The following is a 12844-nucleotide window of genomic DNA, read 5'->3' as shown; positions in this document are numbered from 1 at the left end:
CATTTTTCTATTCGGTAATGCCGCTGCTGAAATCATTCATGTCACCGATGCTTCGTAATTAACAAACATCAAGAACGTGTTTCAAAGCAAACGCGCCAGAAATGAAGAAACAAAAACAGCAAGAAAAGACGAGCGACCTTTGCTCCTTAACGCAAAATTTGTATCATTTGAAATTAGTAGCAGAATTTGCAATTCTGCAGTTGCTTGTGGAGGGAAATAAACTTAATTAATGCTGCATAAGTCGTGCACTGGCTTGATTGTAGAAAACATTAGCTGAGGGCAAAAAATTAAAGTATAGCCACAATAAAAATGCTCAAAATGAGAAAAACACTCTTATTGATAAATCAAACTCTGCTTTTGTAGGGCAACCTTATTACATGTTAAATTTTTCTTCTTAGAGAATAGAAAATTGAAAAAGTTGAAAAATATGCTTTGTCAAACTCCATATGATAACATTTCTGTGTAAAATGAAGGTTCTTTATTAGTCCTACCTTCTGTTGTATACTAAACACGACAGCATTGCTAAGTAAAAATGTAATTTACAGAATATTACATTTTTTCATAACTTACAATAAAAAGTAAACATTTCTCCACAAATGGTAATGGCAACCCACGGATATAGTTCACGTTAGTAAGAGGGCGGTAAAAATGATTCAGACCGTTACACTAGCTGGGCCCACGTCCTCGTTTTAGGTTCAACAGCGTTTAAGTAGATAAAGGTGAATGGCTTGGACATGAATTGAGCTGCAGTTTGGGGAAGGCCTCGAAGGGGACTGGCGGCGGCTCCCGGGCCTAGCAGATGCCCATGTGGAGGGAGGGTGGGGCACTTAAACGAGAATGAACAGCTTGTAGAACTGGGGGAACCTATATCCACACTATTTCGCGCCATTACTCCTGATTCATAGCAGAAGATGTTTTTTTACTTCCGCTTGAGCTGTTGTTGACAGTTGCGGGGTTACACCTTCACTGTTGATTAAGATTTCTCTCATTGCAGTTTCTTTTACCTGGTGTAAATAGCAACACATCGTGGTGGATACACAGTAGAGATGTTTTAAAAAGCAGCGAGGACAGTTCAGTTGCAGTGCCTCACCCGTCACTTCTCACGGAGTGGGTAGATGACATGAAACTATGGCCTGATGTCAGCTACATCGACTTTATTAATTACCTTGTATTTTCTGATACTTTAGCTCCAAAAAGTTACCCTGAAATTTTTTTCTGCAGTTTTTTTATAGCTTGCATTGATCATCATCTGCTGAATGCTAGGTTCACATCTATACATAGAATTTAAAAAAAGCTTGTTATGCTTTGCTGTGGTTAAAACAAGCTGTCACACTGAGGAAATAAAGACATCTTTTAATACAGCTTCTGTACTTAATAAATGCTGCTGTACTTGCTTTTGCTTCTTCTTTTTGTAGAATTAATACCCTGCTGCCAGTCACGGTTAAAGGGCTTGTCAGGGTTGTACATAATCACTCTGTCCCTGGCTCCATCCTGAAAAGGGGCCTATGAATACATTGTTGAATGTCACCCTCTCTGTACGGCACTGGTAAGAACCGCGACGTTGATCGCGAAAGATTAAAGTGATTTTTCTAAAAAGGCCACGATCTATCAGGGTTTTTGTTTTTTTAACAGATTTCAAAACAATTGCAACAATTTATTGGAAGCACCTGTGAATGCTGACACACAAAGCTTTGAACACAGCTGGTGAGGTTAGCACTGTGTTAAACTATTTCTAACTTAAAAGCAGCTTAATTGTCAAACCAGGTTTTGTTGAATAAGGCCTGAACAATCACGCCTGTCATACTTCAATCATCCCGACGTTTCAGCACAAACAGACAGTTTTCACAAAGCTCTCTTCCAACACCCCAGATTTCCCATGGCTGCCATGTGACGCCAAAGCTGAGCTGACACTGATTCACTTGAATATCTCCTCCATGCAAAATATTACATTCCCAAAGTGTGGAGCAAGCTGTCAGAACTATCTCTACCAGCGGGGAAAAAAAAGAAAAAAAAATCTGCAAGAGTTCAAAGATTGTAATAAGTAGGCTTTCAAATGCAGAAACAAGTCTGAAAAGCAGCGGCAGGAAAAAAAAAAAGAAACGAAAGTGAAACCCAGTGACGCGCATCATTTGGCAAGATGACAGCTCCTTAGTAAAGGGAATTGGCACCGCTGTTTTTAGTGGGTTCCCCGCCGAATATTATTGCCTCTGCTTCATCTCAGTCGTTGTTGTTCTCAGTCACTTTGAGCCAAGTAATTGTCAAAGCTGAGCACCTTTCAGCCTGCAGAGAAGGTCATACCACTCTGTCAGTAAACAGCAAAGTACTTTGAATAACTAATGCCCCCTTTTCTCAATATAAAGGCAACGCAACAAAAAGTAGGTGGCGGCAATAACTAAAATCGAGACCATTTCAAATGTAGGAAGAAATGAATCATTTCAATGCAACTGTGGGGAACAGAAACAATCTACATGAGATTTCGAGAGGTCTTAAGATGCTAATTTAGAAGGATTTGGATATGTGGGAACGCCACTCGATCAAAACAGAGCACTCTAACCAGCCAAAGTACAGAAGAAGGGGAAAAAAATGCAAAACAAAGAAGATGCTGGATTTCTTACAGACTAGTGGGCAGAAAACTCCAAAGTGACTGACTCACAAAGTATAAGCCAAACTGTGAAGAGCATTATGTTTTGAGTCCCTGTGATCTCATCTTAAACTAATGCCCGACAGAGCAAAGCTCAAAAGGGGTCGGTGCACCGCCTGTGCATCACTGAGTTCTACATAAAAAGAAGAGCTTCCGTGGAGAAGCTATGAAAGCAATTCATCTTCATAAAAAAAGTAATTGATAGTGATGTATGGTGTGTCTGAGCGAGGGCCAGAAATCTGCTTCATATTTCATACTTTGTTGTTTGTTTACAGCTCCAGAGATGTTCAGAGATATTCGGAACATATAAATACAAAGTGAAGCTATTTCAGGTAAGTAGGCCAGCACAAAGAGACTTGTGATGTTTTGAAATCTTTGATTAGAATGCTTTAATTATTGACTGGCATGTCCTACATGGACTCTGAGGCAGCACTGCTGTGAATGAAACGCGTAAGTGAAACAAAAGCACGCGCGACCGACGGAGGGGAGCGGTCACTACCGGCCCCAGTGGTTCTACTACTCATGTAGTCCTGCTCCTATTTTGTGGCTCATTTGCTGGCATATTGCAGCTCTGCAAAATCACCAACTAATCCAGCTCGGGAAGCAGGCCCACCGGCCAGTTCCCCTTCAAAACAAGAGCAGCAATGCCGGCCTGTGAATAGATGCGGCTTTTGTCAACCTATAAATCACAGTGACATACATAATATATAAAGGCAAAAAAGACAATCTCACTGAACCCACCTGAAATATGAGCATAGCTCTAAACATGACATACACACAAGCATGCACACACAGACACACACACACACACACAAGCAGTACTGCTGACACAGGCAGAAATAAGAGGGACTCGTATTTTCTTGTGCACATTGAAGGCATTGTGGGATATGCTAGCAATTAATGGCCAGGGGTATTACACATGACATGATCTGGCCAGAGTTTGGCCAAGCAAAAGAAATAGATGAAGTGCTTGACCTTACGCTGTCATTTTGAGAAGCTAAGCAGAACGAGCAGCGCGCGAGTCTTTAAAGGGGAGAAGGGTCGGCGTCAAGTCACATTTTGTGCTTATCCGTGGCTCAACGGGAAGATCCGGCAGCCCACGTACTACAGCTTAAGTCAAAGAACAAGACAGAGGGAGACAGATGTGTTCCCATGAGATGCAAGGGTGCTTTATACCGAGATGAGAAATTCAATCAGTGTTTTCTAGCGATTCAAATACAACAAGCTTTTTTCTTCTTGCTTATCAGCAGGCGTGTTCTGGGCTGCTGTACTCCAAAGTCAATTATTTAAATCAGCTGGTCTTTAGTAAAAAAAAAAGAACTGAAGACCCCAGCCTCTTTTGATTTATCCTTGTATCAGAGCCCTCCATGGGTCATTTATCAGCTAAATGGCTTTTTGAATCCATACTCTAAAGTTCATTACAGCGATTAAAGATTTATTCAGTCATAGTTATAGATAATTCATCTGAGGCCTATTAAAATGCCTTTTTGTCGCTGCACCATGAGGTCGTTTTTAAAGGGAATGGCAGATGCAACCAAGTATTAGATCCGGCCTGCCCGGGCATTTTTCAATCTCCTCCAGTGGACAAAGGTTTCAAACCACAGCGGGGGCTCCCAATTTGACACATGGCTCTCACTGAAGATGAAAGGGTCGGCATTTCTTGAACTTTTCAGCACCAAACTTTTCTCGAGTGTGGAGTCCTTATGAAGAGGAGCTCTTCATCGGCTATGCTTTTTATTGTCAGAACAAATGAAGGCGCGGGACACAGATACAAAAGCACATCAACATAATCACATATGATTTTGCATGTAGCCCGTAAAGCATGAAAAGGAAAAGCTCACATAGGGATTTTAAATGAAAGTGAAACTTTGAGAGCTGCAGGTTACACACCGATAATGTGACAGCGTTCACCCAGCTGAACTGCAGTGAACACACTAGGTGAGCGAAATGACTATTAGCAACAGCGAGATTAAGAAAACAGTGATTAAGTTGTTCACATCATTTACTAACATGACATCTAAATGCATTGCCTTATAGACAGCTCAATCACATGTAAACAGTGCTTTAATTGGTCTGTGCCAGTGCTCTCAGCAATTAATTGTTAACAAGATTCCTTTTTGTGTGTTTGGGGCAGGTGGCAGCATGGTCGAAAAATAAATTATTCTGATGTATTTCCAGCACATCGGAATGGAAGTAATCGTTTCGGGAGGATCTGTCCAGGCTTTTTTTTATTAGAAGACCAACAGACCAAAGCTGGATGTAAACAAAGATTTTGGAGTCCAGTCCAAAGGCAATCATTTGAGAGATTTGTGAAAACGTACACGCAAAAATGTAAATATCAGAGGTCCCCCCATGATCCACTGTAATATCTCTATGAGTGTTCTAGGATGGCAGGAATCTGGAATCATTACGAAGGTTTATTTTTCTGTCTTTCCAGATCTGGTTAAAATATGTTTAATGCAAAAAACAAACAAACAAACAAACAAACAAACAGAAGAAGAAGTCTTTTTTTCAGAACTTGCAAACTGAATTTTCTCAGTTAGCATGTGTTTAGTGTCTGCTGTGTTTAAGTCACTTAATGCTGACCTATGAATCTTTCAAGGTACTTAACACTTTGCTACTAGCTGCCCGTTATATAAACAAATCGTTCGTTCTAATTTCTTTAGTTGATGATATGAAAAATATCAAAGATATCAGAGTTTGGCATAAAAAGTATTTTTGCACAAATAGGTTGATTCCAAAGAGGAAAACTTGGAATATCTCGGCATGGCGTGCAGTGTGTCCTTAAAAAAATTGAGGAGAAGTAAAGGGCAAAAGAAGTGGTAGGCTTAAAAAGAACTATCTACAGCAGATCAACTATATTTGAAAGTCATGTCCTTAAGAAATAGAAAAGATCAGGCAAAGACCGGATACAAGACCCAAGAGATGTATCTGACCCTTCCGTTGATCCGTCCTTTGTTCACTGAAGCCTCATCAGAGATGGTCTCAGTGGAAAGGTTGGTGTCAAGAAGCCATTCTTTAGGATGGGAAACACAGAATAGGCTGAAGTATTGACTTTTAAGTTCATTAGAACTGTACACACTCTGTTTTCATCTTATTTACGATATTTCCGTGTATGTTTGTGCATGTTTCAATGTATTTCTGCAGCTTTTTCCCACTTTCATAGTAAAATATAAAGAAATGAGAGGAGACTGCAGGCTTTTCCGCAGTACTTCAAATAGTAAACATGTCTTGGGAGATCCATCACCAACTTTTTTGATAATTCAATCCCTGCCTTGAAAGGTAGAAAACTATAGTTTGTTTGTATGTCTGTTTGTTTGTCAGTATGTTTTCCTGGCCCAAATTCTACAAGTAAAATCTTACAGTGAGTATTATTACAGTGCAATGACTTCTTCACCTAGAGGCTCTGTTTTTGTTTTGCCCAAACCTTGTCATGATTTCAGTTCCACTGTGGAAAAATTTGCTTCGCTGTGCTGGTTTTATTTTGGCTCCTCTGATCACATCCGTCTCTTTAGACCAATAAAAGCATCTGTTTGGGGCTGTTTCCTGTTCCTGAACCGATTACATTCTCCCTTTTAACCAAGCCCAGTCTGCTTGGAGGAGAAGTGAGGTCTGCATTTCCAGCAGTCTCTGTGTGGTTATTTGTTTCAAATGGCATTGGTCTCTCATGCCCAAATGAAACAAATTAAAGGAATAAACCCTCCAGAGTTCAAATAAACCTCTCTAAACATGCTTGCTATGAAATCGCCCACAGACAAGCATTTGCCTTCTCTCACTGTGCTTTCCAAAGTCCTCTGACATGGCCAGGACTATTTCGGCCACCAGGGAGAATTAATAAGCCTTGATTTCCATTCTTTCCAGGCTTCATGCAGTGCTTAGTCTGCTGCATAGGAGGGCCAGGATTCATGCAGTGAAAATAGGAAGAGGAAAGAAAAGGGGGTGATGGTGGAGGCGACAAAGAGAATACAGGAAGGAAAAGACCTCCAATAAACTTTATAATCCAGTTCATAATTCAGTGAGTTCTTAATATAACCTGAAAAAAATTCTCTCCAAAGTAGCTCTGAGTGCCACATAACCACATAACAACTGTGATTTCCTTGTATGCCACAGCGAATGGGTGTGATTTAGCCCCTCGGTGCCTCAGAAAAAAGTATCTCTGATATCTGACCTTTGGTGATGGTAATTTCAGCTGGAACTGAGGTCTGAGGCAATATCTCCACTGACCACGCTCTTAGTATGCAGGTTTTCTCCACTTTGGAATATCTCACAGACCTTTACTAACCTTTAGTTTTTCAGCAGGGTCGAGACAGGTGTACGGAGTGGATAAAAACGAACCTGAGTATATGTGTGTGTGCATGTAAGAGTGCTTTGGCTAGGAAGCAAAGACAGGGGATGAAGCAGTATTAAGAGATAAATACTGTACAGGATGAGTAAGGAAAAGAGATATTCACTGGTCAGTAGCTACTGAAAATTATGCAAGAGAACTAAGAAAGAGTACCAAAAGAATTAAAACCATAAAAATAATTATGCTTAAATACAAACTAAGCACATGAAAAAGAACCACAGATCACACAGTTTCTAGTCAGTCCATAGTCAAAAAGCACTGCATACATTCGTTTTTTTTATATATATATTTTTTTATATGAGAACGTCTCAAACTGTGTAAATACATTTACTGCACCAACGTCCTGTGAGACGAAATGGTTGCAAATATGAACGCTTCTAGTGTGTATGCATGTGCTCCTCTGTGTGTGCTCATTCACGGGAGGGTAGAGGAGGAGCGTCCATCTGAGTGTGCACGCAAATGTCCATATGTGCCTTGTTTGTGTGCCATTCTCCATTAAAGCTGCAATTGCTCAGCGGGCATGATTTTCCACTCTGCTGAAAGCAACACTCACCAGCGCCTCACCAACACGAGTCATCAGCTCCCATTACGCCTCGAAAAGACTTCAATCTCTCGGCTGATGACACTTTGAAACTGCTTCCCCTTACAAAATATTTCCCATAGGGTCGTCAGATATACTAACACACATAACACGCTGGTCTCTTATACTGAAGGCGCCATTGAGTCGCCGCATTTCTCACTGTGGCTAACCCTCATGAAATCCCACACCTTGGCCTGTCCAGCTCTGTCCATTTTTGTATTCCTTCCATTCCTCTCGCTTTCTCCCTTGAGCCGCTCGTGCCTGCACCACACCGAGAGAGAGAACACTGCTGGTAATTAGTGGTCTTGATAATGGGGTAAGGCCAAGGAAGGTTGCCAATAATCTGGCCTAATTACTCAGATGTATGCCAAAGCGTTTGTCTAGGACAGGGTGGCAGATAATGGCTTTGGCAGGTGCTGCCAAGGATTTGCCCCTGGTGACGTTAGCTTTTAATGACCACTGAATTGTGCGCACGTGTGTGTATGCAAATGCAAGTCAATATTGCTGGTGAGACTGGTCTTAACCACTAGGGCAGAGTAGGGGGGAAAAAAACAGATTATGCCAAGACATCACATTATATTGTTCCATAATTGCTTCTGCAAATCCTGCTATCAATATTTCACAGTGGCTTCTTTCGGAAGCTTCCCTGTCTAGATTACATTTTCCGACAGCAAATGTCTGAGATTTAAAAGCAATTACACGACAATTTTAGTCTCGACTAGCAGCTCCTAGAGGCTGCAATATTCATTAAACCCCACAATATTAAGGTGTATAGTTTTATAAATGTTAATTTGCCAGGGGTCTCATGGCAAATCCTCCAGCCATCAAAATTAACAGGCTTTATGGTTAGCTTGAACACTTTCAGCATTCCTCGTCAAATATAAGTCCCTTTTCAATAGTTTTTATGCTACAAATTAACTGTGGTTCACTTTATCTATATTACTTATCTTTAAATACAGGGCCATTAGAATTAATTTAATAATAATTTTAATCCTGTTCTGCCATTTTCTTTATTAACTAGCAAGGTCAATACGTTTACCTGTTGCATGAATACAGGTAGAGGAAGTATGGATCTCAGTAATTTTCTAGTGTTGCTGTTTGATTTCAGTAACTAAAGACATAAATGCAGATCCCACTTCTAAATATTGAACAAAACTTTATGTTGTTATTTTGTGCACAAACGTGCACCATCAAACACAGAACTATTTCAGGCCGGCCACAAAGTCAAACTCAGCCGCAGTTCTGGCAGATCAACTGACTGCAAAGACATTTGAAATCAGAATTTGAAATACAGCTACACGTTCATCTGGCTATATCATAAGGGCATGCTTTTTAAGCTTCTTCTGTCACGGTCCCTGTGCCTCCCCCGCCAGCCCAGTGTGGCCACAAGTGTTTGTTATGTTACTCTCTCTCCACTCCCTCGCCTTTCTCCCTTTCTCTCTCTCTCTCCTACCTATCTGCCTGGGCGGAGCTCTGATTGGGCTCCCGCCCTTGGCCCACACACCTGCAGCTGATCTCCGGTGATTTGCAGCTCTTCTTAAGGCAGGGGCTCTGAGCTACTTGTCGCTGGAATATTGAGTAACTCCCGTCAGTATTGCCTGGCTTCATCGGGAATCTGTTGTTCCCGTACTTACCTCCGACTTACCCTCGTCTATGTTTATAGGTTTATCTGGACCTGCCCGTGTTTGACTCCTGGACCCCGTGAGTGTGCTGCTTGTGTGAGGATTGTTTGGACAAGGAGCGGAGCAAGTGTGAAGAAGTGTGTTTCCCCAGCCTATTGATCCCCGGGACCCTGGTGTCCCCCCCTCACGTGTACATAGCGCACCTGAGTGATTAATAAAGTATTGTTGAACCGTGCTCCCTCAGTCTGCGCCTGAGTCCGTTCCACCACCGTGACATCTTCAGCCTGCCCACATTTCCTCCCCATCTGTAAACCACTTTGCAACCCACCTGCACTGTAATTCCTCCCTTCATTGTGTATCTATTTGCATGAATATCATACTTGCTGTTGTTAATGGTATTCCGTAAAGTGGCCTTGCTACTGCTTTTACAGAAAAGAGTCATGTCACCAAATATAAATTATTGCATGTGGAAATTTCAAACTTCTTTTGCCTGCAGTGATGCTAACCTAATTAATGCTTTGTACCATACTTACAAACATAATTGAAGTAGAGCCAAAAAAGTCTTTTTAGCTGTTTTAAACTGTACAGTAGTCTGATCCAACAAGGAGTAACCACTACATTATGTGATATCTTTGTTTTACTACTTTTTGATGCACTTACATTAAAATTAGATCACATGAAATAAAAAAGCAAAGTCCCATTGCTGTTGCTTTTATTATTAGATTAATATTTTCAATCAATTCATCAGTTTTCTCAACTGTTTTCCAATTCAGGGTTGCGCTAGGGATGGCGACTAGCTTTGCTGCCAATGGTAGAAAGGCAAAGTTAGCATTTCTATAGAGACAGACAACCATTTATACTCACATTCACACCTTTTTCCGAATTTGAATGATCTATTTGGACAGCAAGAGGAAGTCGGAGTAACCAGAGAGAACTCAGGCAAGCACAGCGAGAGCATTCAACTCAAATCAATTCAATTTTATTTAAGGAAAGTTTTACGTTTAATCATAAAACTTAAAGAGGATGTCCGTCTCCTGAACCCAAACTGGGAGCTGGTTCCAGAAGAGGAGCCTGAAAGCTGAAGACTTGCCTCCCTTTCTACTTTTAAATATCCTAGGAACCAAAAGTAAGCCTGCAGTCTGAGAGTGAAGTGCTTTATTGGGGTGATATGGTACTATGACAAGATAAGATGGGGCTAAACTATTTCAGACCATGTATGTAAGGAGAATGGTTTTAAATTTGATGCTGAATTCAACAAGGAGCCAGTGAAAAGAAGTCAAAATGTGGGAATGTCTTTTCTCTTTCCAGCATCTGTCAGCACTTTGCAAATACAACACTGCTAACTCCACAGTCCCATTCATTTTTTCCTGTAATTGAAATTCAATATGTCGCTTTAACCCTTACTTCAAAGGGTAAGCACGGCTTTGTCACAGCAGTGTCGAGACGCTTACAATGGACCTGCCACTTCTTATGAAAATAGTTTGAAGAAGGTCAAAGATTGCCTTGCAAACACACTCCAGAAAGATGCAAAACCAACAAAACATAAACACTTAAACATCATCAGGAATAATGTGAGGACTTGCTAAGAAAAGACGACACAGCAAGTGATTCAGGTCAACAGTAATCAGTAATCAGTCCACATGCAGTAAGCACTAGAATCTTGAGAGCTGAATAACAAGTACTCCCAAAAAAGACAAAGGTTTCCTAAATGCAGTAGCCTTTTTATTCCCAGGGAGCCAATGGAGTCCAGAAAGATCAAGTCAAGCCAAGACAGTAAACACCCAAAAAAAGAAGGCCCTTGGTCACAGAAGCCATTTACTTTTATGTGCATATGGCTCAAGCCACTAGCACTAGGATCTAGGTCTGCTGGAGAAAGCCCGTATTCTTGGACGCCCTACATTTTCTCTTTGATCAAAATCACAGTGAAACAGTCGAAGGGTTTCTTTTTTCCCAAACCTGATGGCAGAATCATACAACGACGTGCAAGGAAAAGGCAACGCAGAGGAACACAGCAGGAGTTCACATAATGAAATAATCCACACGTTGTTGACTGACACTCACCTAAAGGAGAGGAGAAAAAGAGAACAGGGAGAGAAAATATTAAATAATGGATTCCAGCTGCAATATTGACAAGACAAGAATCACAAAGCAAAAATCATGGGAAGGTAATTACTGTGAATGTTTGAGAGGGGCTGTGCAGAACAGCTCATACTCGGCTGGTTCATGTGACTAAGGCAGACTTCCTTTGTTCGCACTCCTGACCAGCTTGACTCGTATTCAAGAGAGAGAAGGGAATTTGCTGACAGGTATGGGTGTAATTAAAGCCATGATTTCACATTAATATTCAAGGTTACCTCTTACCTCTGAAGTTGGCCATCAGGAAAAAAACCTCACTAGAGCTTTTAATGCCAGAGCCTTCCTGTTCTTACCTTTTTTATAAACTGACTGATCATTTGTCTTTATGTTGTTTAGTTTAGTTACTTTGTTTAGTTTAGTGAGTTATAATTAATCAGACAAGGCAACGTTGACTAAGGAAATAAGGTTGTACTGTAATGAACCTATGTGTTTTCCTTATTCAGTGATCAAAATCCACTAATTAATTTACTTCATTTCTACCCACCAGGTTTCCAGTAAAATCCCACATTTTCAATGAAAAAATTCTTCCGATGTCACTGAATCTGCTTATTAGAATATTTACCAAACCGCTATAAGTCTAATTATTTTCATTTGTTGCAGTCAGTAATTATGATTTATGCAGTCAAAACACTTGTGACTGCTTGATCCTCTAAAATCCGCTTAAGATTCAAATACCGCAGTTATAATACTGGCCTGTTACATTCCCAAAGGTTACTGCATAACAGTTTTCAAAGAACAGATGGTTTTGGAGAGAATAGATATAAGCAGGCAAAGTAAAGACGATCGCTCTAACTACTCAAAGGACCACTGTGTTAATTAAAGAGCGATAGACTTAAAACACAGCTTTCCCCACTGCTAACAAAGGCCAGTTACAATTTAGGCCCTGTTGTGTATTTGTTATTCATACAAAACACAGCGAGCCAAAAGCACAATTAAGGCAATGCTCGAGTTCCTTTTAAAGACTAAACTTTAAAAGGAACCCTGAAAATATGTTAGTTTATAAAGATCTGGAAGCCAGAACGTCGGTGACATAGTAGCTTCTCGGGCTCATGATCCATCACAGTCCGCAGGTTGCTGCAATGCGTGAAGCACAAAACTCAAGAAGTCAAGAAAGCTTCTAAACAGACACATCGAGCACAAATTCATCGAATTTTACTAAAATCTGACTAATATTGAAATCTGACCTTGAGTACATTTTGGTTAAAGACTCAAAAGGTGATCATTGTGTGCAATTTTCATTCAAATCTGTCCGAAACTCTAGTCGGTGCATTGATCAGATCATTAAATGTATTCTAACTAGCAGCATTTATGTTGCTCTTTTATCTTTTTATCAAGTCAGTTTCATGGGCCACAATTATCAGTATGTACCGTATATCTTTTTAGGTAACTGCATGCGCCTTAGTCAGAAAACACTGAACACACTTCCTCAATGATCTGGGTACTGATCAGTCCTTTGCTTTCACAGGCAGCAACTGCCTTAGTGTACAGTTTATGCCCTACTGCTGTACAGGGGCATCTAA

General features: G+C 40.6%; 1 protein-coding gene across 6 annotated transcripts in view; it reads right to left on the bottom strand.

Annotated features, from left to right (window-relative positions):
- The window catches only part of cadm1a (cell adhesion molecule 1a), a 465861-nt gene that overhangs the window by 223352 nt on the left and 229665 nt on the right, over positions 1-12844 (bottom strand). Inside the window, exon 1 of one of the 6 annotated variants that reach the window (XM_080307314.1) lies at positions 7540-7660. The exons of the other annotated variants lie outside the window; for them this stretch is intronic. The gene's annotated coding sequence lies outside the window, so the exon portion shown is untranslated. Of the gene's footprint in view, positions 1-7539; positions 7661-12844 lie in introns of those variants that run through there. 6 annotated transcript variants of the gene reach the window in all.

Source organism: Astatotilapia calliptera, chromosome 10, assembly GCF_964374335.1.
Source record: "Astatotilapia calliptera chromosome 10, fAstCal68.1, whole genome shotgun sequence".
In the NCBI taxonomy this organism is placed as follows: domain Eukaryota; kingdom Metazoa; phylum Chordata; class Actinopteri; order Cichliformes; family Cichlidae; genus Astatotilapia; species Astatotilapia calliptera.
Note: the sequence above shows the minus strand (reverse complement) of the source record. Positions and strands in the feature narration are given on the sequence as shown.